We start from the raw sequence: 25041 nt of genomic DNA, 5'->3' as shown, positions 1-25041 counted from the left end.
AAAGTAAATACAAGTACGGGAAATTAGAACTAAGTTCTGAAAGGTGGGTAAATGCTGCAAAGCAAAAAATGAAAGGAAAAAAAAAAAAACATTCTAGGCAAAGGAACTCAATATGCAGACTCCGGAGCTGGCAGAAGCACAGAATATTCCAGTAACAATAGGAACACTGGCTGGATAATGGGTTTCAATCAGAGAGTCAGCAGGAGTTAGATCATGGGTCTACTTGGCCATGTTAAGGATTTTATCCTTAATCTATGAATGATGGAAATCCATTGGAGGATTTTTAGCAAGAGAGTCACACAGCTTTGCATTTTAAAATATCCCATATTCTACCAGCTACAACTCGGAATTCATTTTTCACACAGAAATAACTTAATAGATGGTAGCTCTGGGAAGCCAGAATAATGCTATTAGCACAATGTATCCAGCTAAACAGCCTATTCAAAAGCTTGCCTTGGTTGCAAACTACCACTTATAACTTAGTTTCTATAAGAAAATGCATTCAAAATTCCAAACATCCTAATTGCAAATGACATTTCTGGGGACAGCCTACAATCTACTTAGACTTGTGAAGAGCCTCATATATATACATACATACATATATATATATGTATATATGTATATATACATATATACATATATATATATATGTATGTATATATACATATATACATATATATGTATGTATATATACATATATGCATATACATATATATACACACACACACACACACACACACATATATATATATATATACACATATATATAGTATTAGTGGTTGTTAAGAAAGGTAAGTAACAGACTTCTAATTCTGAGATGTCAGAGTATCTGTCCTTCTGCCCCCTTATGCTCTCAGAATTTACCCCTCTATAAAATAAAAAGCTAGAAGAAAATGAAATGCGAGTGCTATGGAGAAGTTAGGAGGAATATGTTATGCTGACAATGGCTATGAGGAAGGGCTCTTATGTGTACATGGGGCACATGCTGATGGGAATATCTGTGACTCCAGCATTTAACAAAGCCAGCAGGACAGGCTGTAAGATGGATAATGTATTCTCAAGTATCCAATCCCCTTGAGGTTGTTTTCAAAGATAAGCACATCTGGATGGGACAATCCTTATGTGCCACTGGACACCACAGAGAATCAAAGAACAGGTGACTGAATAAAGAGCCAGTTTGTTAGTGCATCTGTCTATAAGGGTCTAAGTCCTATGACATTGATTTTTGCTGATTAAAATAACTATTGTATGCATCCAAATATTTACACCCTAAGGAATTTCACTGTGAACTGGGAGGAGTCCTACTAGCTTAGAACATAACCCTGCCTCTGTTCCAATGAGGCCACCTACAAGATATTCAGGGGAGGTAGAACTCTGCTCAGTGACTCATAATAACATTCTGTTAGTAATAATTATTGTCGATGAAATCATCACAGGGTTCACACAAGGATAGTACATTGAAAGAGGAAACAAATAAAGAGGAAAAGCTTACTGGAAACTGTGGCCACAGATAAAATTATAATTCCCACTGAACATATCCTCATTTATTTAAAATAAAATTAATTTCTTTTTACACACACACACAAAACTATAACACATGTGAAGATCAAACCGACAATAAAGCGTGATCTGGCTTATTCAAGATGAGGTAGTACAGCAAAATAAACCCCTCACATAATTCAAAGCGCTACGTTAGAAGCATTATGGAAGAGAATGAGGATGTCTAAGAATCATGAAAGCCATGAATAGCAGTGGGGAAAAGCGAATGGAAATCAACCAAAGAGTCAAAAGTATTTGAAATAAAATGACAGACATGGAAGACATGAAAAATCTAACGTGCACATAGTTATTTTGTCAAAATTGGAAAAGTGAACTGATGGAAGATGCTAAAGAGAACACACAAAGGTGCACGTGTGCGTACGGAACAGAAGCATGGTGGAGAACAATAATCTGAGGGGTACACTTCTCATAACAATTTTGGTTAAGTGACTGGGTATATGTTCAACCAATGACTGATAAACAGATTTAACATTCTTGCCTAGCCATTTTACTGTTGCTTCTCCATTCAAAAATAGCAAAGTGCCGAAATTATAATTGCAGAATCGAAAATGAGAAAATTACTCAATTAACTTTCACTTTGACCAATATTGAAGTGTGTATTTAAAAAAAATAAATCTGAAGCTAGCCAAATAAATGCTAGAAATAGCATGTGCTTTTAACTGAATAATTGTGCTCAGGTAATAGGAGACAAAATAAGGAGAGCTGAAAATAGAGTAAAACGTGAATACAACACCCTGGTTACCCCAGGGGAATCTCATAGTAAATAGAACCTAGGGCTTGGATTTTACTACGGCAGGGGAGTTAAGATGAAAGCCCTATTCTCAATACAGCTTACGCTGTAGAAATAATATCTCCTCAACAAAAACACCAAACAGGCAAACTAGTTAAAACATTTGAAGAAAAGAGGGGGCTGGTGAAATGGCTTAGAGGTCAAGGTGCTTGCCTGTGAACCCAAAGAAGAAGGGGGTAGACTGCATGTCAAGATACTAAGATCCTTGAAGTTGTTGGAAAGCATGATATTGATAATATTTAGGCTTTCAATGAAATGTGTGTATTGCAGTTTTAAAGACAGAGATATTAAGTTACAAAAGAGAAGAGGATGAGGGGAGGGTTAAATATAGTATGGAAGTTGAAGAACACAACAAAAATGCAATAGCGAATGAAGAAATTATACCATGTTTGTCATGGCCTGTGGTGTATGTCTCTGCCATCATACTGTTTTTAAAGTACTGTTTGATTACCTTATAATATAACAGGTTTCCTTATGTTTAGCAATCAAAAAAGATGTTCCACACCAAATTATTTAAAAGAAAAGTAAATATTCTATTATGGATAACGACACCAGTAACTTAGTTTTTGTATCTTCCTAAATTGTCTCACACAAACTCAAACAGCAGAGTAGAAACCCATGAAAAATATCCACAAGAAACCTAAGCGGCAGGCCATGTCAGTGAATTACAGGTTATGAGCAGGAGGGTTAAACCACTAATAATCAGCATAGCCAACTCTGAGACACTGAAATAAAATTCCTGGACTATAAAAGAAAAAATAGATTCTTTGTGCTTTTGGGTAAAATGGATGAAGCACTTGCAAGGGAAAGATGGTCAGATGATTAACAGACCCACTTCTCTTGATCCCATATGTCATCAGGACTGTGTAGAAAAAGGGAGAGGAAAGCAATGGGGCATCCTATGAACAAATATCGAATCTGAAGCCTTGCTTGGTGGTCTGCATCTTTAATCTAGGCATGCTGGAGGCTGCCACCACAGGATTTTGAGTTCTAGGCCAGCCTGAGCTACAGAGAAAGAAGACATGCTTCACATACCCATCACCATAGTAGATGAAAGCAACTGTATGGCTCAAAGGGATTGCAGGAAACTGGACCCAAAGGACTATTTAAAAAATAGTCAAAGCTCTCATCCAAGAATATATATTGACATTAATACTCTAAACTGAGAAGCAGAGACACTAGTGACAAGAAATCGAAAGTGCACATAAAAGAGTGTGGGAAACATATCTGGGGAATCAGTCAGGAAGCCACTGTGTCTGTAGCAGTTACTGTCTGTTGCTGGTACAAAACACCCAACCTGAAGCAACTTAGGGAAGAATAACATTCATTTTCTGCTTACAGTTTCAAGGTTTTATTAAGGTAGGAAAATCATGGCTTGAGCAGATAGAAAAGGACCACGTCTTCACAACAGCAGGGAGGAACTAGCAAGAAAGAGGAAGCCAAATGCATGGGGGAGAGCTGGGATATACCACCCCAAGATCTTCCCCCAAGAGACTCTACAAATTTCCAAAACAGCACTACCAATTGGAGATCAGGCATTCAAACACATAAGTCTATGGGAAACATCTTACATTTCAGCTGCCACGGTACATTATGCACTATACAGAAACAAGACAAGTGAGCTTAGAAAAGTTACAAATTAAATTTTGGATGCCATCTATTCTAAGTGTTCAGAGAAATGAATTCCAGGGCTGGAGAGATGGCTTAGTCATTAAGCACTTGCCTGTGAAGCCTATGGACCCTGGTTAGAGGCTCAGTTCCCCCAGTACCCATAAAAGCCAGATGCACGAGATAGCACATGCATCTGGTGTTCCTTTGCAGTGGCTGGAGTCCCTGTGGGTGCTCGCGCTCGCTCTCCCTCCCTCTTTCTCTGTCGCTCTCAAATAAATAAAATAAAATAATGTAAAATAAATCTTAAAAAAAGAAAAATGAATTCCACATAAAAGGGAGGGTATAAAATGATTGGAATGGGGACACACATAAGTTTCATGAAAAAGGAGAACAGCATGACATCAGATAACAAAAGCATAACAGCAGGGCAGCAGAGGCACCTACAAGTCATGAAAAGGGTGGCCTCATGTTTCAAAAGGTGCTAATGACATTAAGAAAAATGACAGGGGAAGAAAAAAAACATAAAAACCAAAATTATAAGTATTTAGAATGAAGTCATAGGACTCAAAACAAAGGAAACTTAAGAGGGCATTTCTAGAAAATGAAGACTATGCTAGAGGTGACGCAAGAGCATATCAACACGACAGTTCCTGGAGGAAAACAGTCCACGGAGGAAACCCTGGCACAGAGAAAGGGCTCGTAGGGTCGGGAGGAAAAGGCAGCGTTAGAAAACAAGCCTAGAGGAGAACCATAGCCGTGCTAGACTCTCCAAAGAAGAAACCCAAGCAAAGGTACACCTATCAAAAAGTATCACTCAAGAAAAGTTTCTTGTAACATCCTAAAACTACATATTGAGAAGATACCATGCAAACCTAGACTTAATAAAAGCAGAAGTGAGAGTGTAAGAGCACAAGGAAGTGGCCTAAAGGGAATGCAAATATATATACTTTATATACCTCTCAATCTGCTTTCATATATGTACATAGATGTTGCATATGATTTATATTATATGTTTATATACATTATTAGTACCTATTTGTATATTCTGCTTTTGAATATATATCTATATATCTATATATATATGTGTGTGTGTGTGTGTATGTATGTGTGTGTGTATATGTATGTATGTGTGTGTGTATATATATATATATATATAGATAGATAGATAGATAGATAGATATAGATATAGATATAGATATATATTCAAAATGGAATCTATTTGGAAGGAGAAGTAACAGAAAAAGTACTGGGAAGAGAGAATATGAACAAAATTCAAAGATCTATAATATCATTGTATATATATGTGTGTGTGTGTGTGTGTGTGTGTGTGTGTGTGTATCTGTGTGTGTGCACACTATAATAAAACCCATTCTTTTGTATGTCGACTAAAGGAAAATTTTCAAAAGAAAGGGTGCCATGCCTGCTGAGAATATTGACTTCGCATAACCACTGCTGAGGCATATTTCAACAAATTTTTGGACTTTATAATAAAATAATTATTTCATGCTTCTGAGAAATATTACTTATCTATAAGGGGACAATCAGATTATCAGACATTTGACAGTAATGCTCTGTAGACAAAAGAAAGGAGTAAGTTATTACTTCTACTCAAATATGATCAAAACATTTTATATACAGCAACACTAAATTTCAAGCATAAAATTTGCAGTCAAGTAGGTACTAACATGCAAGATATTAGATCTTATTCCCCTGGGTCCTTCCTGAAGAATCTCAAGAATGAGTTGGCCAGCATGACTGGAGAGACATCCCCATAGTGCTGTTGAGGCCTCTATTGGATGGTTATATGCACTGACTATGTATATTTGGTACAATTATTAAAAATGATGAAATAGGGTTGGGGAGATGGCTTAGTGGTTAAGTGTGAAGCCAAAGGATCCAGAGTAGATTCCCCAGGACCCATGTAAGCCAGATACACAAGGTGGTACATGTGTCTGGATTTAATTTAGAGTCACTGAAGGCACGGGCATGCTATCTCTTTCTCTCTCTCTCTCTCTCTCGCTTGCTCAAATAAATAAAATAGATTTTTAAATTATTTTTAAATGCTGAAATATGGAGAGATTTTGAAAAGATTTAGTGTTTTTAATAATGAAATTAGTAGAGCTGACACTAATATTATTACTGATTTTTTTATTGACAACTTCCATGATTACAAACAATATCCCATGGTAATTCTCTCTCCCCCCACTTTCCCTTTTGAAATTCCACTCTCCATCATATCCCCTCCCCCTCTCAATCAGTCTCTCTTTTATTTTGATGTCACGATCTTTTCCTCCTATTATCATGGTCTTATGTAGGTGGGATATCCAGCACGCCTTTAATCCCAGCACTCAGGAAGCAGAGGTAGGAGGATCCTCATGAGTTCGAGGCCACCCTGAGGCCACATAGGGAATTACAGGCCAGACTGGACTAGAGTGAAACCCTACCTCGAACAAACAAACAAACAAAAATATTAATTCTTATTACTGATTTTTTAAGATCAAGTGAAGGAAAAGAAGAAAAACCATCATACTTCTTTTTAACTTTGTCTCCTTGAGAATCATCATTCTTGGTGAAGAAAAAAAATGTAAGACAGGATAGTTTAAGTAAAACCTTCTTGTTCTAAGTTTGAATTAAACTTGCTATTGAACTGAAGAGATAGTTTATGTTGAATGCATATAAAATGACCAGAATGAATAAATGAATGAATTAATTAACTATAGGTATGCTTTTTGGATTGTGATCAGAAGTATCATAATATATGAATGCAGAGATAGAAAGACAGACATACAGATAGATGGTTAAATGTGTTCATGCATAAATTAATCTGCACTTGTATCTTCCCAAGCTCTGTCTGCTAAGAAATTCCTCAGAGGAATAGTGTCCTAATACCAGTAAACACAACTAACATCGGATTTTGGTTTCTAAATGTATCCTCTCCTAGAAGCAGCTGGTATCTGGTTTGGGGAAAAACATTGCAAGATATAGTGAAAGCAAGTGTGTTGGTCCCACCCTTAGAGTGTTTTGAGATAAGAAGAGGCATAGGGCATGGATGGATGAAGAACATGTGGGCAATGAGACACTGAGGACACTATCTCTAAAAAAAAAAAAAAAAAAAAAAAAAAAGTTACTTAAGAAGGAGAAAAAGAGAGGCAGAGAGAGAGAGAGAATGGATGTGAAAGGGCCTTTAGCCACTGCAAATGAATTCCGAACACATGTGCCACCTTGTGCATCTGCTTACATAGGTCCTGGAGAATTGAACCTCGGTTTTTTGGCTTTATAATCAAATGCCTTAACTGATAAGCCATCTCTCCAGCCCAAAGACACTATCTTTAAGAACATGGAAACAGACAATAGGAATAAATGTACTGTGGCATTCTGGGCTGTGCATTTGGAAAATAAAACCATACGTAAGTAGTTTTCATAAAATATAGTCTTCTGATTGCCATGAGGGCAAAAAAAAAAAAAAAAGTGACTGCCAGGATTCAAGGGAATCCAGAAATTTTATTTACTGACTTGTGTGCCAATGCCAAGGCATATGCTTCATAAATAATTATTGAGCTGTAATTTTATTCTATTTAGTCTGTATTTCATGATAAAATGGTTCATGTTTTAATGCTTCACACTCTTTACCAGACACATTCCAAACATAAGGATGCAAAGAGACTAGAAGTGTAGAGATGAAGAAAAACTACCTCTTCAGAAAATTGTGAAATTTTGTGGGCAAAAGCTATTTGGATGTAAGTTGGTGTAGTTGTACCAATGTGAGGCAAAATATACTTTTGGGTACAAAATAAAACTATATTATGGTGAAAGATTAAACTAAGAAGATATAATAATTTCAGCTTCATACACACCACTTAAAACAGATTGAAATATATGAAATAAAACTCAACTATAGCAGAAGGAAAATTTCAAATGACACTAGCATATTGGAAGGTTTAACACATTTTAGTAATTAATGAATAGAGCACATAAACCATTAATGAGGATATTAAATTTCTGCATAACAAAATTGAGTAGATCTAACAGAAATACAAGAATAAAAATACTATATGATATAAAGCATGTAATATTATCTTGCATGTAAATAGTAGACAATATATGATCTTCATGGGCACACATTGCGCATACGTAAACTTTTAACCTATGAAGGCAATTAATTTCAAACCATGAGTATGCATATCTATCAATGCTTATATCCGTAGTTGGACAGAGAGAAGAACAAAAATATAACCATGTATAACCATCGGCACATATTTTTGAATTCCAAATTTCATATAACTATTCATTTAGTGGTGAAATTATCTTAAGATAGGGTATTCCATTAACTGTAAAGCTGCTATAAATATTTAAGTACAGGGCTTTCTGTAGGGAGTATTAATGTTGGAACCTACACGTGAATATTCATCACAGTTTTATAAATAGCAACCTAAGACCGTAAACAATTCAAATGTCTTTCAATGGGTGAATATTCTTTCCAAGTACACATGAGAATTTATAAAACTGTCCACTTATTAGCCATGAATCAGTTCTCAGCAGAATTCATGTGTATCACATTTGATTGTAAAACTACATGAAATAAAAAATATAATTTTATGAAGTCATATTTCATGAGAAGGTAACTGACTCTTACACTATATGGTGGTCAGAGAACAATGACAATTGGAAAATATTTATAATTCAATTATAATGAAAATATATTTCAATGGCTGGGAGATTGCTCAGTGGTTAAAGATGCTTGCCTACAAAGCCTGCTGGCCTGGGTTAAATTCGCCATTATCCATGTAAAGCCAGATGCACAAAGTGGTGCATATATCTGAACTTTGTTTGAAGTGGCAAGAGGCCTTGGTATGCCCGTTCTCATTCTCTCATTCCAATTGTCTCTCTCTTTCTCTCTCTCTATCTCTATATATCTATCTTCTCTCTCTCTCTCTCTCTCCATATATATATGTATGTATAAATATATATATATATATATATATATATATATATACACACACACATATATATACATATATGTGTGTGTGTATCCCTCTCACTTTCCCTCCCTCTGTTCATTAATAATAAATAGAAATATTTTAAATGTATATTAAAATACGTGAAATGCATTTAAAGCTGAATTTAGGGCTAAATTAAGTAATGAACTATTTGTGTTTGCTATGACTTAAAGTAGAAAATTAATGGATTACCCCACTTCAAATGTAATGGAAAGGAGGAGACAATTAAGGCAGAAATTAATTAAATGGAATGAAATGTACAACAAAGATCCCGATGAAGCAACAGTCCTAAAATAAAAGTGAAAACGACTGGCAAACCTCTGTAAACTTGTATCAAATTAAGTGAAAAATGTAGATTATACAAATAAGCCTTTTAAGAAAAGGAAAATAATAACCCTGAAAAAGTACTTGCCATGACCTACTATGCAAAACATACAAAATCTGAGTTTCATGGCTTGAACAGAGCCTTCCATAGCTATTTTGTTGTTGTTGTTTGTTTGTTTCTGTTACATGGTGTGTGGAGTTAAGACCTCAGGTGTTCAGACTTGCATGGCAAGTGATTTATACATCAAACCACCTCCCCAGCCCAAATTCTGTTATCTTTAAAAAATTATAACCAATAATTAACAATTCCTTCTCTCACAAAAAAGTCTTAGGTCCAAACAGTTTAATAATTAAGTTTTACCAAATACTTGGAGCACAGGGAATTCTCGTCATACATAAAATATTACAACAAGGAGAAATAATGGGAACTTTTCATGATCAATTGTCCTTAGCAAACATAAACTTTGTACCAAAAGTAGGTAAGGATAATATGCAAAAGGAAGTTATGGCTCAATTCTGTCATGAATATTCATAAATCAAAAACATTATCAGCAAAACTTTGTGAACGCCAGTCATTTCCAATGTAACCACAATGAACCCAATGAATTATTTCTCAGGAATATAGCTTATTCATGTAGGTAAAATATTAAAATCAATGTGAGTGTTTTACTAAGGTTTCTACAGTAAGAAATGTTAAAATATCAAGCACAGTTTGCTCTATGTTCTAACTGGAATTGTTAAAGTCTACAAGAGAGCCTTTAATTGGTACAGCCAATTCTGTAAACCAAAATCATATGCATGGTTTACTTAAGGTAAACATAACTTAAATATATATAGCAAGTTGACTAAGCTGACTAAAACCACATACAATAGAGATATATCTCATAAAAGTGTAATATTTAACATAAAACACTACGCGTAAGATTATGTATGTATCTCTGTGTAATTCCATGAGTGTCAAAAAAATCTAAGACTGGGGCTAGAGTGATGGCTTAGTGGTTAAGTGCTTGCTTGTTATGACTAAGGACCCTGGGTTTGAGGTTGGATTCCCTAAGACACCTGTTAGCCAGATGCTCAAAGGGCGCACGCATCTGGAGTTCCTTTGCAGTGCAAGGAGGCCCTGGTGCACCCATTCTCTCTCTCTCTCTCTCTCTCTCTCTCTCTCTCTCTCTCTCTCTGCCTCTTTCTATGTCTGTTGCTCTCAAATAAATAAATAAAAATAAATGAAAAATATTAAAAATCCAAGAGTATAATCTATGCTACAAAAGGTTGGCATAATAAGTGGTTATCTCCATATGGAGTAGTCCTTGGTGGACGTGGATCTTCTGTTGTGATAATGCATTGTAAGTTTTATGCTTTTATTTGAAAATTCATAAAGCCATACATGTATGACTTGTACACATTTGTGTACATTGTAATTCAATAAAAAGATTTTTGAAAAATGCAATTGCATTTCTATTCCCCAGCTGCAAACTGAAATGGTATTAAAAAGATAATAAATATAAAAGGAAACTATAACTTCCTGTGCCCAAACAATAACACAAAGACATGATTCCTGCGAAGAAAATGATGAAATTATGTTGAAAGACATTAAATATACTTCAATAAATACATATAATATTAGATAAAAAGAGTTGATATGTTTTAGATGTCAGTTCATCCCAAATGAGTCTATAGATCCAGAGGCAATGAGAGGAAAAGTTCCCACATAACCCAATAAGTGGCTTCTCTAATTTATGCAGAAGAAGATATCCAAAAGAAGAAACCTGGCTGTGGGTATTCCTCAGGGTTGGAGTGTTTGCCTAGCACATGTTCAAGACCCTGTTTTCTATCTCCAGCACTGCAAATAATTAAAACAAATTTTAAAAGTGTTTTAAAAGCAAGAGGGAAGAGGTTGCTCCTTTAGTAATAACTGCATTCCTATAGGCTATAGAAACGGAGTCAGATTTTGCTGCATGGATTTACAAGTGGAACAGAATGAATCCACGGAATTATTTTAGAAACTGTTAGCACAACAATTCTATATAACATTAGAGAAGCGTAATGTCCACATAAAAATTTATCAGGAGTCCCTCTATTACTATGCACAGAATTAACTTCTTATGAATTAGGAATATATATATGCATATATTTATATATAATCAGAACTTCACGTTTAAAGAAACATATGGGGGAAATTTTTTTTAACTGTGGGGTAGAAAACTTTTCTTAAACATTAAAGATTATGTATGTGACTAGGGCACAAAAGGAGAAGCAGCTAAAAGGAAAAGGGCTAGCAGGATGGAAGAGGAGACAGTGAGGAAGAAGAGGTGAGAAAAGCCAAAGTACTTGTTATACTTGAATCAAAATGTCTTTATGAAGTGAAGCACTATGTACAATGAATATATATCAATTCAAAAGACAAGATTACACACATGGATAAAAGTTCAAATATATTAAAATTTCCAATGATTGTTTTTCAACAGACACCCCAGTTCAATTGCAAAAGACAAACCCCAGACTGGATGAAAACACGCACAGCATACAAAACCAACAAGCAAATATTTAGAAGAAATTAAAGGTTTCAGCGAGTCCATTTTAAGAAGCATTTTAAAAGGAAAAGAAACAATGAGCAACAAAAAGACTTTCCCTAAAGTATGGATGATCACAAGAAACTGAGGAAATGTACCTAAGTGTTAGAAATAGATATTAAAAGTGCTACACATGTCTGGAGAGATGGCTTTGCAGTGAAGGCAATTGCGAACAAAGTCAAAGGACCCAGATTCAATTCCCCAAGACCCACATAAGCCAGATGCACATGGTGGCACATGCATTTGTAGTTCGTTTTCAGTGGTTAGAGACCTTGGCATGCCCATTTTCTCTCACTCTCTGTCTGTCTCTCTCTTTCTCCCTCTAATAAAAAACAAGTTAACAAATTAAAAGTAAATAAAATGGTACATATGAATTCATATCCTATTCATAAAACATTTGAAAATACTTTGACATAGATAAACACTATTAAAGTTGTAGAGTAAAAGGGTGCTAAGAAAGTATAAATGTAACACCACTATAGATAAAACTGGTGCTTTATTACAAAGCTAAAGATAGACACATATCTTCCATGCTGGAAATTCCATCGTAAAGAATCCAGATAAATGTGTATCATGGATTATGTACAAGAATATCTTTAGGATTTTGTGTATACAAACAAAAATGGCAAAAGAATCCAGATGGCCCATTGGTAGTAAAGTGAATAATTAGCTGGTGATATGTGTACTCAATAGGACACTATATAGCAGTGAAAATGTAAAACTATAACCACAAATACCAAAATGGATGAATTCCAAACAAGCTGCTGAGAGAAAAATGCAAATTAAAGTGGAGTGCATTCACTGTGATTCTTATGTCATAAAGGCAAAAATAAAAACCCTGCATTGTTCACTGTATACAAGCAGCTTAATGATTAATACACATTGAAAGCCACCAGTGGACCTTGAGGTGTTTTACTCATAAACTGCTGTTTATAGATGTTTTATTTTGACTGGACACTTTGTGTGTGCTCTGCCTATCCCAGCATATGGATTTTAAAGGAATCATGATAATTAAAGTATAATTCTCAAGTGTAAATGGAAACCCATACTGCAATTGCAGGATCTCTAGCAATAAATAACAGACTGGATTACACTCACAGCAAAAGGAGTGCACTTGTGCTTTGTTTTTCACTCGCTCATGTTGGTTAATTTGTCTTAAGGAGCTAAATCAAGGATTAGAACTTTGTTTCAACAAAATAAACCAAAGGAAGTAGATGGGAAAGTAAAGTGTCCTCCAGGACTGAGTGGACAAAACACTTGATCTGCAAGTGTGGGGATGAGAGTTCAGATCTCTAGCACCCACATAACTGCTGGCCGGGCTTGGTGACCGCCTCTAATCCCAGCATTTGGGAGGTAGAGGTGACAGATCCCCAGAGCAAGCTGGCTTGCTAGATCAACCAAGTTAATGAGCTCTGGGTTCAAGTGAGAATTCCCCACTTCAGTAAATAAGATGGAGAGTGAAGGAGGAAGAGTCCCAGTGTCAAACTCTGGCTTCTACACATGTGTACATGCACACACGCGCATGCACACACACACACATACACACACACACACACTCACATATGAACACTCATCTCTCTCACACACAAACACGCAAAAATATAAAAAGAATATATGTAGAAATTAACAAAATTAAAAATAATTAAAAACAAAGGCTTCTGCAAGGAGCTTGTAGGCAACTGGCACAATGATTTTGCCCCTTAAGGATATGAAAGAAAAGCTGGGTGTGGTGGCACATGCCTTTAATCCCAGCACTCGGGAGGCAGAAGTAGGAGGATCGCCATGATCTCAAGGACACCCTGAGACTTCAGAGTGAATTCCAGGTTAGCCTGAGCTAGAGTGAGACTCTTATATGTGTGTGTGTGTATGTATATGAAATAGAATACATACAGAATTATGAAAACACAACAGCAACAGCAGGATGACATCACTGAATGAATGTGTACATCAGAATTCACTGCTGTATCACGAATTGTTGGTAGGGCCGTTGTTTAAACCAGATATCCTCCATAGCCTCCTTTTTGTTCCAAGTTGGGGAGTTGGCGGCAGTTTGGGAGCTGGCGCCTTGCCGGAGGAGGTGCGTGGCTGGGAACGGGCTTAGAGGCATGACAGCCATCTGCCCTGTGCCAGTGCTAGTTCAGGTCACTGTTTCTGCTTCCTTCCACTGCTTTGGGAAGAAGGGACACCCAGCCTCTACTCTACCATCTTTCCACTGCCACGATGAAGTCAAAATAAACTTTTCTCCCAGCAACTTTCTCAGCATCTTTCTGGTCAGGTAATTTGTCCCCGTGACATGAAAGCAACTACAGTAGCCTGGTTTTATAAAGCAAACAGCAAATCAACACACAGTTAGTGCACAACATCCAGGTGTGTTTAAAACAATAAAAGTAAAAAGCAAGCATATGAAAGTATTGTTAGTTTCTTAGTAAGTTCAATGCATATAATCATACGACCCTGCAGTCAAATTTCTGAGTATTTTCCAGTAGAGAAATGAAAGTCATGCTCACAGAACAATGCATACATGAATATCTATAGATGATCTATACATAATTACCAAAAAGATGTAGACCTCCGCGTTAACAGGCTAACAGATAAGGGAATCTGTGGTACATTTACAAGACGGAGTATTGTTCAGCCACTCTACACACACGGATTATACATGTAACAGCCGGATAAACCTCAAAGGAAGCATACTGAGGGAATCAGGGATAACCTCAAAAGGATTATTGTGTGATTTTACTTCTATGATAGACCCCAAATTAGAACCAGATGAGTCAAGAGGAGCCCAGTGATTGCCAGTGTAGGAATATGGATGGTAGCAGCTCTGTGACTATATAGAAAGGTGTCTTTTGGGGGTTGGGCAGATATGGAATCATGTTGCACAGTTATGGTGGCATAGGTCGCTTAAAGTCTATGTATTAAAATTCACACAATATAACCCAGGAAAATAAACATTTTTTGTATGATAAATTTAAAATGCACATGCTTATGCTTAAGTGAAGAATATTTCTAGAAGTTTTCACCCACATTGTAGAGAGACCATGGAGAAAAATCTACACCAAGCAAGCACAGCTCTGGACAAGAGTGGGAGTAGAGCCTTGTCCCTTTTACCCTTAATACCTTTAGAATAGCATCTCATATTCAAGCATGGCACACATACTTTGAAAGGTCACGAACACACTGTACAAAATTAACGTTTGTTCGTAAAAGTGAAGATCATGGATCTCCAGGTTGCAGCTGAGTGACTAGAGTGTTTATCCAGCACTGGGTTCCATCCCTAGCACTAAGTACAGCGGGTGTGCTGGCCCCAGCACTGAAATGTCCTCGATTATATGGTGAATTTGATATCTGAGATACATGAGACCCTGGGATGCATGAGTCCTCGTCTCAAAACAAAACAAAATGAAAATGGAGCTCACCACATACAGGACGAGGTGTTGCCTAACATTGGTAAGAACTTGGTCTAGATTTAGAAAATAGAGGCAGTTCTGCAAAGGCCCAAGGTGTAGCTGTCATAGGCAGACTTACACCTTGCTAAGAATAGTCTCTAACAATCTAGATTAGTAAATAATCCACTTGTGTTGCTTGACTTCAGAACATGCCCCATAGGCTTGTATGTTCGAATACTCGTTCCCTGCATGGGGGCATTATTTGGGAAGGTTGTGGTACCCGTAGGAGGTAGAACCTTACTGAAGGAAGCGTGTCACTGGGAAGTGGGCCTTAAGACTTTCTGGACTGTGAACCTGATTTCCTGCTCCCATGGTATCTCCTGCACTATGACAAAACTTCCCTTCAAAGCCACAAGCCAAATTACATCCCTTTCTTTCCCTAATTCACTTTTGGTTGGATACTTTGACCCAACAGTGAGAAAAGTAATGGATACACCAGTTATTTCCCATTGGCCGCAGTGTTTTTCTAGCAGTAATTTTCAAGGTGGGCATAGCCAGTCCTGATTTCTGTGAGATACTGCGTGGTCTTTGTCTAGCTCCTCATTAACAGAACACTCTGGGAATAATTGCATCAAATGAATGAGAACTAGTGCAGTCAATTAAGTTTGTTGGTCACAGTTCTCAACAAAACCACATGAAGGTGTTCTGTATGTAGTCGGCAAAACCTTTAGTCATCTCTACATAAGACACAAGGCTCTGTCCTGGCACCACACTGATTTCTCATCCCCTTGGTGGCATCAGTTATGCTTCCTCCTCAGTGTATGTCCCAGACTGGCCTGACAAGCACCGTGTACTTGACAGAGGTAGAACACCATGCCCCGTTCATATTGTGCTGAGGACAGAACACAAGGCTTCATGAGCGCTTGACTAAGCTACACCTCCAGCCCTGAGATCTCCATCCGCTGAGTTCAAAACCTGGCTTTGCACAGTGTGTACTCAATTTTGTTTACTGTTATCTCAGCCAAGATGATTCTGCTGTGAAGGATCTTGGCTGCTATTTTCGGAACAGACAATGTCTTTCCCGTTGCTTTTGCTTGAGGTCATTTTAAATTCAGAATTCTCACCACTCTTCTACAGAAGAACGTGGCCTTCCTCTCAGTCACTGCACAAGCTCTGCAGGTGGAAATGGCCTCCTTGCCTGCTTGCCGGGCCCCAGTGCTCTGCTAGTGGAGTTCTGAATGATTTGATTTTGTTTTCTTCACCTGATACTCCTCATTTCTTGCCCCTTGTCTTGTTTCCAGCTGAGTAAGATAATGGGAAAGTTTCTTTTATTCTGTCATTTAGGTCTGGAAAAGTAGCCTCCTTCATGTGATCTGTGTTCTTCTTCAGTGGACACCTTTGCATATCTTTTGGGTTATTTTATTTTATTTTAATTTTTATTGACAACTTTTATGATTCTAAACAATATCCCATGGTCATTCCCTCCTTCCCCCAACTTTTCCTTTGGAAACTCCACTCTCCATCATATCCCCTCCCTATCAATCAGTCTCTCTTTTAATCTGATGTCAGCATCTTTGCCTACTATTATGATGGTTTTGTGTTATCTTTTGTTTTTAATGTTTTCATTTATTTGTGAGAGACAGGCAAGAAGAGAGCATGGGAGGACCAGGTTCTCTTGCCACTGCAAATGAACTCCAGATGCATGTGCCACTTTGTACATCTGGCTTTTTGAATCAAACCTGGGGACTGTAAACTTTGGCAGCAAGTTCCTTTTACTGCTGAGTCATGTCCCCATCCCACTTTTGCGTATCTTGTGTAACTGGTAAATATCTTTTTTTCCCCCTTTACTTTTTGTACACTTTGTTTTTTTGTTTTCTTTTATTAAGTGAACTTTGTATGGATACATTATATACGGGTACCATCATTTCCTTCCTCCCTGCCCCAACTCCACTGAGGGCCCTCCTCAGTGGGACTGCTGGTGTTCACCATAGAGTTATGGGTTATGAGTTGTGAGGGCAGCATTCTGTCATTGTGAGGAGGTCAATGCCTCAGGATACTCCCTCTCACCCTGAGGATCCTAGGTTTTTGTTTTTTTTTTTTTTTTGATAGCCAGGATCATCTAATCTTAAGTGTTCAGTGAAAGCTGAACACAAGACAGCTCTACTCCTGCATCTTCTCAAGTGCTTCCTCCTTGTACTTGCTCTTTTCCTTTCCTACTGGGCGAGTTTTGGCTTTCTGTTCCAGGATCTTCTTGCGATCTTTATCTAGTTTTAGCCTGGTGATCACCACCTTGCTGGGGTGAATGCCTGCATGGACAGTTGTGCCATTAACCTTTTCCCTCTGTACCGTTCAATGTAGATGACATATTTCTTCCTGTACACCTGGACTGCTTTGCCAATCTGCTGACCTTCATAGTGTCCTCGTACAAACTGAACTTCATCATCCTTTTGGATAGGCATGGAATGAACATTGCACTTCTGTCTCAGCTCTTTGCAAAGAGGGGAAGACACAATCTTCCTCCAGATGTGGGAAGGTGCATTGAAATGCCTTTTACGGTTCTTGCTTCAGTCAGAAGTCACAAAGGGATTGAACTTCATGTTGGCAGCTGCCACTCTGGGGATGGCCGCTAAAGGGAAGAGTTCTGAATGCCACTTCCGGCTCTGTAAGTTTACGTGAAATCTCCGCTACTACATTCTTTTGGCACCCTCTTCTACAAACTTCCCTGAGCCTTGGAGGATGTGCTTTAAGTTTACTTTAGTGTTGAGCTCTTGGTAGCTTCTAAATTTCTGCTTTGGTGTATTTTGAATATCCTCAGCATCCGCCTCCATCACCCTGGCACAGGTTTGTCAGGCTCACTGTGGAAGCAACACTCTTTGGCTCATTTGACCAATTCCTCCATGTTTTCACCTATGCCTATTGTGTCAGGGGTGATCCATGTGCTGACATCGAGTCAGCGATCCTTGTCTTGACAGATTTTGGTTTTCCTCGTTCTCACTCATTTTTGAAAAAGAAAAAAAATAGATCATCCAATGGAGGTAACTCTATAAGATGTGAATTCATGCATAGAGAAGGAGAAGCTGCAGCTGTTTTAACTAAGGGAAGTCCTGGGAATACACTGTGAGAGACACAGTGCAAATTATGCAGGCGTGATGTGTATATACGCCAGTGTGCCTGGGCTGTAAAGGGTCCCAGAATTGACTCATTCTAAAAAGTTAGTGGCATTGCTGTGGTGATACAAGCCATTTCTTCCTGGGGCATTTTTAAGAGTGGTGAATACCACAAACAAACTATTGGAACATGCACTTGTGGTGATGGTATTATGCAGTGGCAGAGGTAGGAGGATTGCCTCACGGCAATCCTGAGACTCCATAGTGAATTCCAGGTCATCTTGGGCTAGAGTGAGACCCTACCTTGAAAAACGAAAACAAACAAACAAAAAAATCAAACTAGATACAGACTTTCACACTCCTTGTCCCTGATCTGTTATCAGTAAGATGCATTATGTATACATATTCTCAAATTGTTGAGTATTCTTTCAGGGCAGCCCTCAATTATAGATGGGGCTCAGAAGATAACATGGCATGTCCAGCTGCAAGTAGGATGGTGCATGTTCTTTCTGTATCCATGACCAGAAGCCCAGCTAGTGTTCCAGGATTGATTACAATTCCTGACCACCCTTCTCCAGGAGGCGGTGGTTGAAAACTACAACATGGACATAACTGATTATGCAAGAGATACTTCTGAGTGAGGGCACAATATATCTTTGCTAAATAAAAGGGCTAGGCTAAAATATTTCCATCACATCATTATGCAATACGGCAGGTACAACATGTTGCCTCATTTTACAGAGAAGTGACCTTAGGTTCAAAATGACTTGCCTTCAACAATATTGCTAGAAAGAATAAGAAGTTTTGTTTGTTTGTTTGTTTGTTTTGTAATGGGAACTATTTTCCAGGGAGAGACATACAATGAGCTCAAGTAAAGGCCAGTTCTAAACCAGGCACTGAGAAATGAATATATCGAACACTACCCCACAGTGCAGATTGACTAAAAACAAATAAATCAAAGTACCGGCGCAAAGGGCAGGCATAACACTAATAACAGCTAAAGTCCAGCAATGAAGTCTTTTAAGTATAACTGTGCTCACAGGACCAGGGACCAAGAAGCAGCAACTCACTTATGTCAGGAGTTTGAAGCATGAACTGTTCTAGGCAGCCTGTCTGGGTCCTAATTCTAACTCAGTTGTGGACCGATGGACAAATTACCTAACCCCTCTGTCTCTGAACCATACTTTACTTATTATAAGCTAGAAATACTCAAAGTGCCTAACCTGGTTAATTTTCAGTGAAGAGTAAATGAGTTAATATTTATTTCTAAGATCATTTACCTTGGTTCTTGATGCCTAGGAAAGACCATTAAGTAAAATTACTTTCTAAGTATCTTGTGTTTTTCAGATTTAGGGAGAATTCTACTGTGTCACTTTGCACATTAGACACCTCAGCTCAGAAAGTTTCTGTAACCAGCCTTCTCTCGCACAGCTTGGATTTGAACTTACATTGCCGTGGCTGTTTCTGAAACCAGGCCTCTTTTCTCAACCCCCAAAGTCCTTGCATGAAATTTGCATCAGGTTCATACGTTAGGACCCACCTTCCCATCCACTCGGCACACACTCTGAAAACAAAACAAAACCAAAAGATAATGGTATTTTGAGAATTCTACCTTAGTCTTGTTTTTTTTGTTTTACATACCTAAAAGCCACAATTAAAAGGGAACTGGGGAGATAATACAACACGCACACACACATAAAGGGTAATTACTGATTTTATTAAAAACATCTATCATGGAGCCACATAACCATTGTTATTTCAAGCCTGGGAATACAATGCACACTATTAAGCCATTTGATGATTAAAGATAAAAGCATGATTAAATATGTTAATGAAACCTCCAGCCCGCATCAAGAAGCATACCGCGCATCAACCTCCGTGAGAGATCAGGACACCTAGACAAGCCTGTCATGAACTTTTTCTTCAACCTGGTTTTCTAGAGGGTTAGTTATTTTGTGTTGAAAATAATTCCTGTGGGTAATGAAATTCTGTGTGATCCCTAGGGCTGACTGGCTACCCTGGCCTCCTGCCCTCTGGCTGCTGTTGTAACCCATTTTCATTCTCTTCTTAGTGGAATTGGAAACCAGGCCCCTGGCACTCTCTTACCAATTTCCTCTGTTCTCAGGTCTGGAGGGGCAGAAACACAATGCAAGCAGGAGGGAATTGATATTTGTCAAGTCTCAATTGTGGACCAAGCCTCATGCTGAGTACTTCATGCATTAAGACATCAGTTCTAATTTATCCTCTTTCTGTCCTTCGTCTCTGACCTGTTTTTACACAGACGTGGGCTCAAAATGTTAAATACCTTGGTAGGATAATCAGGGATGCATATGGAAAACCTTGTTTTTCCTTCTGGGCATATGATGAGCTTACCCTCTCTGCCATCTTGTGTCAGCTGTGTCAATGTGAGCATGAGTGACATATGTCTCATCCAGGTAGAAGCCTCAAGGGCCAGTTTGTGGGTCACCCTGTGTTATTTTTCTAGCAGCTGCTGCATCAGCTTGAGCCCATGTATAATTAGGATTAGCGGAGCCCCTTTACTGACCCATGGGCATATAACAACGAGTCAAAAATATTTGTTGTGGGACTGGAGAGATGGCTTAGCAGTCAAGCGCTTGCCTGTGAAATCTAAGGACCCTGGATCGATGGTTCAGTTCCCCAGGATCCATGTTAGCCTGATGCACAAGGGGGCACATACATTTGGAGGTCATCTGCAGTGGCTGGAGGCCCTGGCGCGCCCATTCTCTCTCTTTCTGCCTTTTTCTCTGTCGATCACACTCGAATAAGTAAATAAAAAATAAACAAAAAAATTAACATATATATATATATATATATATATATATATATATATATGTATATATTTGTTGTGTTTGGCCACGGAGATACAGACGTTACTAGACAATGCTCTAGCCTGTCCTGATTAAGGTACCTGGTCAAGGTTGCACAGTTTGTGTGGACCTGGGATCTGGGATCTGAATGCAATTCTCTCTACTTTCAGATTCCTCATTCTTTCTACTGCCCAAGACTTTTTAATGAGACATGATTGGACTCTAGGATCTTAGAGGACGTTGTTCTGACCATATGAGGTTCAAGGAAAGGGCATAGGCATGCCCCTAGTCAGAGGCTTTTCAAGGACTCTGAGGATCCTAACAAGGGAATTCATAGGACTCAGAAGCTCAAGGTCAGAATAAAATTTGTCAATTAATTCAGTAAGCTTGTGCTGAAGTTACCTCATTTTTTTTTTAAAAATTCTCATGTATAATGGGAATTATGTCAAGTATTTCTTCCAGTCCTTGCCATCCAGTGAGCCCTGATATTCAAAGATATCTTTATTCTTTTTTTCTTTTCAGGAATTATGTAAGATACTGCCCATTACTTTAAATACAAAAAATATATAAGATATAATTGGAATGAAGGGGTAGTAATCTATACTTTGAATGAAGAAAGTAGCAAGAAAGAGAAGATAGGAGGAAAAAAATTTCAGAGAATTAGATTCTACTGGAAGGCATAAGTATCACCATAAGAAGGTAGGTCAGTGAAGAGGCCTCATGCCATGACCTGGGATAATGTGCCAGAGTACACAGAGCTATGTCCACTGAACAGCACGGATGGAACGTTACACTTCTAGATTAGTGCTACAAACCAGCAGATTCATGGCTTAGATGTAACTACTATTAATAAAGCATCCTGAACATACATTCTCAATACAGACACGTTTACTAGTAAATGTATATATATATATATATATATATATATATATATATATATATATATATATATATATATAGTGCTGTATTGTTATATTATATACATTCTATACACATTTTGTAAATAAAAGATGCATAGCAAAGGGGGAGTGTGCTTTTGCAAAAGAAGAATAAGGACTGGAGAGATGGCTTAGCAGTTAAGCACTTGCCTATGAAGCCTAAGGACTCCCGTTCAAGGCTTGATTCCCCAGGACCCACGTTAGCCAGATGCACAAGAGGGTGCACACGTCTGGAGTTCGTTTGCAGTGGCTGGAGGCCCTGATGCACCCATTCTCTCTCTCTCTCTATCCTCCTTTTTCTCTGTGTCTGTCAGTCTCAAATAAATAAATAAAAAATGAACAAAAAAATTTAAAAATAAGAAGTAATGAGAAAGAGCATATATCACGTGTTTCCCTACAATCTCAAATGGATCATCCAGCACAGGTTAGTGTATACCACAGTTCACTACTACTGCGTCAACTGCTACACATCTTCCTGCTTAGAAGTGACCATTGTTATAAGCACTTACAGAACCCATAGGCAAAGGGTCACGATGAAGCTTTCAACTGCTTCTTCTGGTTGAAACTTTCATTTAGCTTTTAAAAGGTCAATAAATAAAGTAAAACATTCTTTAATCAAATTCCAATGGAAAATACAGTCAAAGGGCAGATATAACTCTTTTGCATCTTTTTTATTTATTTTTTGTTCTTTCCTGTGTCGCTGGGGACTGTGAGCAATCTGTGTCCTTTAGAGACCAAGCAAAGGACAGCTATGTCTCATTGTTATTCAGTGTGGTGTTCATTTACACATTTAAAGCAGTGGTTCCTGCTGCTCCTATCAAAGTGACTCTTCTCCTATGACCCTAAAACTCTGTCATCTCAACAAATAACCAGAGAGACCAATTTATCACAACGCCATTTAAATACTAAAGTCATGACTCTACCAAGGTGTTCTGAAATGTAAGAACACCTTGATATAGGGATCAGTATGCTGGATGTCTGGTTGGTTTGATTGGGGTTAAAACAGGGGAAGAGACAGGGAAATATCACCTTTAGTAGAAACTTGAAAGTGACTTCTTTGGTGTAAAGAGTAGATATCTGTAGTCTGTGATGATGTAAGTTTCGGGTACTCCTTGCCTAACTCCTAGAATGTAAGACATAGTGAATGGCTGATATTTGGATGCACACATTTCATGGACATGTCTGCATAATTGATCTCTTCTGATCTGATTAGTAGCATATTTGGAGGGATAAAAGGTTGGAGTTGTAATAACATGGAATTTAAAACTTTAATCTAAATAAAGGCAAGAAAAAAATGCATCAAAACAAGATGAGATTGGTTAATATAAATAATTTTGAATTTATTAGTGTTCTCAGAAAATGTATAAGATCTAAACTCCCTAAACATGAAGTTGTTAGATTTAATTAGTAAATATGATCCAAATTGTTCAATTATAAAAGATATTTTGGCAAGATAAGAATACAGAGAACTTGAAAGTCAACAAAACATAAAAATATATAAAGAAAACACTAATAGTGAAAACCTGATAAAACAATATTAATATTAGATAAAATAGACTGAAAGTAAAATAATATACCATTGTTTTACTAAGATAGGATTTGATTTATATATCAGTTATAAAGGATTTTCGATTCTAGGAATTACAACAACTTTAGACCTATAAGATTATAGCAACATGATCTCAGTATAATAAAGACAAATTTGCCAGAATAGTAGAGATAGCTTTGAATTTTTTAGTGTAAGAAACTTAACATTTACTCCTTCATTGAGTAATGTTGGCTGACTATGGATAAAATGAAAATTCCTGCTTTTATAAAGTTCACATAACACTGGATTGAAAACATATTAACATATTTAATATGTCATGTCTTATCAAGTGCTAAGAAATGAGGAAAATCATAAGAGTTTGGGAACAAGTGGTCTATTTTTCATGTTATAGTGAAAGTAGAACTCACTCATAAGGTGACCTGAAAGAAGTGAAGGAATTAACCAAAGATGGAGAATGAAGAACTACATTCCAAACAGTGGAATTAGCAAGTGTGTTGATCCTGGTGATGGGGAGTCCATGTTCTTTTTCATGAGTTGCAAGAGGAGATACACACGGAGTGCATGAGAAGAGTGTTTGGAGACGATCTCAGACATATATCTCTGTTATTGACAGATTAAGCAGGAACAAAGAAATAAAGATTTACTTGGCGCAATTAAGAAGAACCGTCGAGTCAATAAATATGAAATGCAGCACCTAATGTTCAGAGAATATAAATTCTGCTCGAAACCACATAAAACAGTTAAAAAGCCAATCAATCAGTCAATAAAGCAAGTTGCAGGACTTTTGAGTCAGCTGCACGGTAACGATATCCTCTGACTACAGCAAAGTTAAGTTAGAAACAAGAAGCAAAAATGCAACCTTGGGGTCAGGAAGATGGTTTTGTCAGTAAAGTGCTTGTTCTGTAAGCATGAGGACCTGAGTTGGGATCCCCAGCTCCCATTTAAAATTCTGGGTGTGATGGTACACATCTGTATCAAGGAATTCTTGGAATTCATTGGCTAGATCGTCTGATGGAATCAGTAAGGTCTAGGTTCAGTGAGAGACTTCATGTCAAAGAAAGTAGAAACTGATCAACTAAGACAACTCTGGTCTCCACATGTGCACACACTACTTTAAGAAAAGTTATTCAGGTTGGATATAATATCAGGGCTGTACTTTATAGATATGTTTTTGACACAGACTGAACCTAAGTGTATTATACTACTGTATGCTAAAAAAATTCCACTTCTGTGTATACTCATAATAGAAATAAACACGGTATGTTTAACAAAAGATATTCAATGTGATTTTCATAGTAGCACTATTCTTAATAGTGACTTGAAGTAAATGGAAATGCTCCTCGGGAATAGGATGAATAACCACATTCAGGGAAGTATC

The 25041-nt window shown here is 37.5% G+C and overlaps 1 protein-coding gene and 1 pseudogene across 5 annotated transcripts in view; one reads left to right on the top strand and one right to left on the bottom strand.

Annotated features, from left to right (window-relative positions):
* The window catches only part of Ptprt (protein tyrosine phosphatase receptor type T), a 1232244-nt gene that overhangs the window by 770335 nt on the left and 436868 nt on the right, over positions 1-25041 (top strand). The window lies entirely within an intron of this gene.
* LOC101608069 lies at positions 17402-17838 on the bottom strand (annotated as a pseudogene).

The sequence above is a fragment of the Jaculus jaculus genome, chromosome 8, assembly GCF_020740685.1.
Source record: "Jaculus jaculus isolate mJacJac1 chromosome 8, mJacJac1.mat.Y.cur, whole genome shotgun sequence".
NCBI lineage: Eukaryota > Metazoa > Chordata > Mammalia > Rodentia > Dipodidae > Jaculus > Jaculus jaculus.
This window is presented reverse-complemented; position numbering and strand designations above follow the sequence as displayed.